This window comes from Patagioenas fasciata, chromosome 4, assembly GCF_037038585.1.
Source record: "Patagioenas fasciata isolate bPatFas1 chromosome 4, bPatFas1.hap1, whole genome shotgun sequence".
Lineage (NCBI taxonomy): Eukaryota > Metazoa > Chordata > Aves > Columbiformes > Columbidae > Patagioenas > Patagioenas fasciata.
The window spans coordinates 52243158-52249481 of record NC_092523.1 but is presented as its reverse complement, the minus strand read 5'-3'; the positions used below and the strand labels follow the sequence as shown (position 1 = coordinate 52249481).

The window sequence follows — 6324 nt, the reverse complement described above, 5'->3', positions numbered from 1 at the left end:
TGCTTTGCCCCTTTGGAAAGCTCAGGCTGGGTCTTTAGGGATGCTTCACACATTAAGATCATTCTAGGAGTCCACACAGAGATGCTGCTGTTTTATGGTGACATAAATTCAATGCCTTCCTGGGAGAAATGCCAGAGCACAAATTGCATAAATCAGCAGGAAAACCTTCGATGGGGTTAATTTGAAGTGAATTGCTCAATTTTAATAATGGTGAATTTACCCCCTCAGTTAATACACTGGAATGGAATTTTGTGTGTTGTTTTTTTTCCTTTTAAATGACAACGTTGGCCACCTTATTTTAGGGCATATTTTAGAGAGTTTGTGAGACTTGTCCTGCACTTCATAGCCAGAGAAATTTTCAGTCTGGCTAAAAAAATAAAAGCAGGAATGCAGAGGGCGAGTGTCCGCGGCAGCGTCTTTTGCTGAGGAAATAGGGAAAAAAAGCAGCGGGAACCTGAGCCCCGGGTGTCCCGGGAGAGCACGTCCCCTGGCGCCTCCGGGGAGAACCGAAGGGGCCGGGGCTGGTGAGCAGAGCTCAGCGGTAGGCGGGCGCTGGGACCCTGCGGCCTGTGGATCGCAAAGCCGGACAGCTGACCACGCCCCGCCCGCCGAGTTCCGTCCCCCGGGGCGGGGCGTGGCCCCACGGCGCCGGCGCGGAGCGGGATCCGGAGTGCTTTGTTCCTTGGTGGCCCAGTCATCCCGATTTCATTTTGGGCACAGGAGCGGGAGGGCAGGCTAGGGCTGCGGCTTCGGCGGTAGCGGCGGCCCCGCGGACGGGGAGGCCTGGCCCGGCACCGCGCCGGGGGCTCCAGACGCTTGAAGCCGCGGGGCGGCGGAGGGGCGACTCCTAGGTTGAGGAGAGGGGAGTGGCAGCGGGGAAGGGGGTGGGGGTCTCGGAGCGGAGGCTGGTGGGGAAACGCGGCGGGTGCGCGGGCAGCCGCGCGCCCTGCGGTTCTGCGGAGGAGCGGGCGGAGCTCGGGGCGCCTGGGAATAAAGCCTGGAGAGCCGGAGGCTGGCGCCCCCATCCATGCCCGAGGCCACACGGGACCAGGCCCGCTCCACGGGTCCCCCCGGCCAGTTCTCAAGCACCTCCCGATACTGCCGGGGCTCCCGGCCCGTCTCCGACACCACACGCTGGGGGTTTGGGAGTCCCCGGATACTTGTGGGGCTCAGCCGCACCGACTGAGCCGCGAAACTCGGCTCGGGGCCTGTTGTGGAGCCCAGCCCCGGCCCACAGGTGGGTTTGGGGCTCTGAACCCGCTCGAGTCGTGGGTTTTCAAGCAGCAAGATCTGGGCTGTGCGATGGAGAACGAACTCTGGGGGCTGCCGAGGGAAAGGAGCTCCCTGGGGGAATTTGGAGTGCAGAGCGTATTTCCAGGGCCTGACAGTGGCTGGGGCTGCCGGGGGTTCAGCCTTAGCTGGGAAGCAGAGTCCAAGGTGGGCGGGTGTAGGGCTCAGCACCCTGGGGGAGGCTGAACTGTGCCCTGTTACCTCCAGAAAAGGGAGACCCAATTCTGCCCTGCGGGGCTCAGGAATAGAAACCAAGTCCTGCATTTGAGGGGCTTGAAAGCAGGTGCATTTGACCAGTGTTGAGGCTCAGAAACAGAAACTTAAGTCCTGCATTGTGGGCTTCAGAAATAGTGAGTCATGTGTTTTGGGACTGAAAACCAGGCTAATTTGACCAGGTTTAGGGCAAGAAACAGAAATTAATTCCTGTGTTTGGAATGCTTGGAACCAGGTACATTTGGGCAGTTTTGGGGGCTGAAAATAGAGACTAAGTCCAGTATTAATGTAGTTTGAAACCAGGCATATTTAGCCTGTTATAGGGGTCAGAGAGTGGGACTAAGTCCTGCATTTTGGAGGCCTGAAACCCCACTCAATTGGCCAGTTCTGGAGTTCAAAAATCAGAGATCCCATCCTGCATTGTTGGGCTCGGCAGTACAGATGTATGCTGGGCTTGGCACACGGTGCTGTCCTGGGGTGTGAGTGCAGAGCCTCGGCCTCGTGGTTTGGGGCTCAGCCCCAGAGCCCCCCAGTTGTCCCTGAGGTGGGCAGAACCCCTTCCGGGCAGGTCCTGGGGCCAGAGAGTACTGTGAGAGCAGAGACGCCCCTTCCTGGGCCGTTCCCTGGTTGGTGTTCAGTGGCTCGGGAGCCCCGTTTGGGCACCGCCAACCCCGAGCTGTGGTGCGGGACCCGGTCAGACAGTACCGAGGGAGTCCTAGGGCCGCCGGCAGGTTCCAGCATTTCTAGGGTGTCACTCCCCCACCCCGCCTGGCAGCAGCCTTGGTGGCAGCGCGGAACTCAGCCCTGGGGGCCCGGGAGCTCCAGGCTCGGCCACGGAACGCGGCTCCTCCCTCCCGCGGCCCCGAGACCGGGACGGTGAGGCCGGACTCTGGGCTGCGGACACTCCGGGGAGACCCGGCCCAGCGCTGCTCCAGCAGCTGAATCCTCTGGCCCCGCGCGGGGAGGCGGACTGCGGGACTCCTCCACCAGCAGCCGCGAGACCCATTCCCAACACCAGCTCATCCTCACTACCGCCGGGCCAGGGCCGTAGCGCCGCATCCAGATCGATGGGTCTACCCGGCGCCCCCAGCCCATTACCACTGTCCGGCGCAGTCGGAACAGCTGCGGTTCTGCCGAAATAAGGCCAGGTGCGTGCGCGGGCCGGGGCCAGCACAGGTGTGAGCGGGCGGGGCCGTAGCGCCTGCGCGGAGCCGAGGAAATTTGAGCCGTGGTCGTCGGGACCTGTTCTCTGTTCGTTCCCGTCCGGTGGTGGCAGCGGTCGGGCTGGGCTCCCTGGTGAGCCCAGGTGAGGTGTGGGGAGCTTGGTCCGGGACTGGCCGCGCCGAGGGTCGGGGCTGGGCAGCGGGGAGGGGGCCGCATTCCGTGGAGCGGCGGCCCTGGGGCGTCTCGGGGCGGAGGTGGGTGGTCAAGTGCAGCCGGTGCCTAGGCGGCTGGTGGCTCCGTGGAGCAGCAGCCTTGGGGCGCCGGGAGGGGAATTAAAGCCCGGAGGGCCGGATCCTGGCGCCCCCTGCTCCAGCCGCCCGCGGTCACACGGGGCCGGGCCCGCGCCCGCTCCGCGTGTCGCTCCAGCCAGTTCTCAAGCACCGCACGACACCGTTGGGGCTCCCGGCCCGTGCCCAGCACCACACGCGGGTTCGGTAGGGGGCTGTGAGGTCCATAGGTGTTCGTGGAGCTGGAGCCCTGTGTCCCGGTGCTGGGGTTCAGCAGCTCTGAGCGAGCCGGGCATTTCCCGGGCCTGAGAACGGGGCCTGAGCGCTGGGCTTTGGGCGCAGGAACAGAGACCCAGTTGCTGTTCCTGGGCTTAAGCCTAGAGGCCAGGAGGTCGTTGCGGGGGGGGGGAATGGGGGTGGGCAGAAACAGGTGGCCCGGAAGGGGGAGGGTAGGTGCGTGGACACCACCCCCCCCAAAGGAGGGGAGGGTCTGGTTGCGTTGGCCCCCAAATCTGGGGACGCTAGCATGCACCAGGCTGAATTGTTTGACTTTAGCTTCTGGCATGAAAATTAATTTCCCTCCCCTTTTTATTCAAGGAGAGTACAACCACTGGACTAGTTATTGAATGATGAGTTCATATTTATTCAATGTACAATGATGACAGTTCATTCGTGACCTGGCCAAAGGCCATTTTCATTCATTTGAGCAAGTACAAGCTGCATGAGCTGGAACTGAGGAGGAACCGGAGCTGCAGCACAATTGGAAGCAGGATGAGCTGGAACTGAAAAGGAGCCGGAGCCACAAACAAGCCTGAAACATCCAGACTGGAGCCGAACCAGGAATGAGCTGGAGCCATCCATGAGCTGGACCTGAAAGGGACCAGAGCAGAAAAACTGGTATGGAAAAGAACTGGAGCCAAAACTAAACTTGAGCCATCCACAAGCCTAACGTGAAACAAATGAGGGCACCCCAGCACCAGGACTCCTCCTTGCCCCAAGGGCCCCACAGGGAGTCCTGTGGGGGGATAGCGCCCCCACCCCTTACTGCAGCAGGACAAGGGGCAAAGCCAATGTGCCCCAAGCACAGACCAGCTCCGTGGGGCATGGCAGCCCCTTCCTGGGACACGCACTGAGCGTGTCCTCCCCACTAGCGGTTCCCGGTGCTCACTATCTCGGGGCCAAGCTTCTTGCCCAGTGCTGGGATGAGTCTCTGCCCCTGCTGCAGCATTCAGGAGCTGAAAAAAGGATTTTCAGGAAAATCCTGGCTCTGCACAGGGCCCAGAGTCACCTGGTGGCCCTGCCTGGGCTGCCCAAGGGTTGAGCCCCAGTGGAAAGCAGCTCCCCCAGCAGCAGCTCTCGAAGTCACCGCTTCCAGCTCCTCCCGCTGCGGCAGAGCCAGCACCAGGCTGAGGGATTTGTCCTCCTGGCAGCCGCTGCGGACAAAAAGCCGGGGAGAGGAACCAGAAGGTGGGAGCCTGGCAGCATGGGGAGTTACCAGCAGCCCGGGAGCCCCTCAGCCCCGTCGGGTGCCGTCTCCCCGTGGGAAGGCAGGCAGGGTGTGCACTAGAGCTTCAGGCACCTAACGAGCGGTGCCTGTGCCCCTGCTGTGGAGTGGAGGAAAGAGGCCCTGGTTTTTCCCGGTTACACCTGCTTCCTCCGCCCTGTCGGGACGCCCGATCCCGGCGCGGCTGCAGCTGATGCCCGCCACAGTGGCACCCTCCTCGGTCCCGTCCCGGAGCACGCCCGCAGCTGGTCCCCGGGCCCTGCCGGACACCCGGCAGCCTCGAAACCCCTCCCGCCGGCCCCGCGCCCGCCTCTGCGGACCCTCCCGCCGATACCGCGGCGCCCCCTGGCGGCCGCGGGGAGGGCTCTGAAGCCTCGTGGGCGGCAGCACACCTGGCCCCCCACACCGTGGAGCCCCCTGACGGGTACGGGGCGGCACGGCACGGGGAGGACATGCGTGGGAGTGCGGCAGGCGGGGAACTATGAGATAGGAACGGGACCTAAATGAACTTTGCTCTTGCCAGGGCACTGGGACAAGCCAGGAGACCACCCCCTGGTGTGATTGTGACTAATTTTGTTTTAGTAATAAAACTATGATGAGGGAAATGGCTAGCAAAGAAACATGTCACAAATTCTGTCACCACCCTTCCCCCACCCCCCAATACAATAATCTTTAATCTAACCCCAAAATGACTGTTTCCATGCCACAGCAGTGTCCTTTGCAACCTCAGGGAAGCAGAATTGCTGCAGGGGAAGCACAGCTGAGAAAACGCCTCATAAATCTTGACACAGTGAAAATGCCTTTTACTCCAGCAGCAGTCAAAATATGTACAGGTCTGTTTTCAGAGCAATAAATGGTGAGGTTTTTGCACTTTTTTTCAGCAACGTGGGGGCTCAGTGGGACCGGAGAGCTGAACCTCATTTAGCAAGGAGATGCTGATGGCCTTTGACAGAGACATGGGATGCTCTGCACCCTGCAAGGCTGCCCTGCCCTCCAAACTCAGCCCTATGGCAGAGGTTTACCTGCTTTTAAACCTACCAAATCTCCTGCCTTTGGGTCCAACCCACATGGGCACAACACCCAGCGTGCAAGTGAGCTGAAAAGGGTTTTCTGCTGCCTACTTAGATTGTGTCTCTGGCTTGCTGTGTGTTTTGCAGTGATTTGACCATGCACATACAGATGTCAACAAATACGGGGTGTTGATGACCATCACAGCTTGGCACAGCCCACATCCTTACAGGCCACTGGTGCCTGAAGTTTAATTCAAGCATAAATAGAGTTACAGGCAAAAAGGCTTCTCAGGGACAGAGGAAGAAGCTCACCCTTTGACAAGAGGTGTTTCTTTCACTTTGTGAATGCATGGAAGTTTTCTGGGATGCCATGAGCCTCCTTTCCCACAGGAAAAATGCTGCTGGGTGGGCAATACTCACTGCCCGTTGCAGGGCTGGATACCTGCTCTGCTGAGCGGTGATGTTCATCTGCTCTCTCACACCTTGGAACATCACCTGGGGATCTTGACATTGCCATGGGCAGCAGCTGGAGATGGTGGCAAAAAAGCAATTTTTTAGACTGTGCCCTTGCCTGTCCTGCTGCCTGCCCATGCCATGCAGAGCCCACCCATGATCACACAAAACAGCCTTGCTCTTCATGTGAGAGCCGTGAAACTCCTGTGCTGCCAATGATTATGAATAACACCAAGCCGTGGGGATTAAATGTGTCTCAAACATTTTCCACCCTCAGCAATAAGTCTGCAGAAAAAATAATCTGAGATCCTTTTGCTAAATCCAGAATCCTTTAGCCTGGAGGAAAAGCAACAAGAATGTGGTAATTTCTTGCCTTGATATCTCACAGGCAATTAAACAAAGC

The 6324-nt window shown here is 59.6% G+C and overlaps 1 long non-coding RNA gene across 1 annotated transcript; it reads left to right on the top strand.

Annotated features, from left to right (window-relative positions):
- The first annotated feature begins 901 nt into the window (after nucleotides 1-901).
- On the top strand, nucleotides 902-5257 carry LOC139827821 (uncharacterized). The gene is made up of 2 exons (XR_011738837.1): nucleotides 902-2651; nucleotides 3552-5257. It is a non-coding gene; the product is annotated as an uncharacterized lncRNA (long non-coding RNA).
- The last annotated feature ends 1067 nt before the right edge of the window (nucleotides 5258-6324 follow it).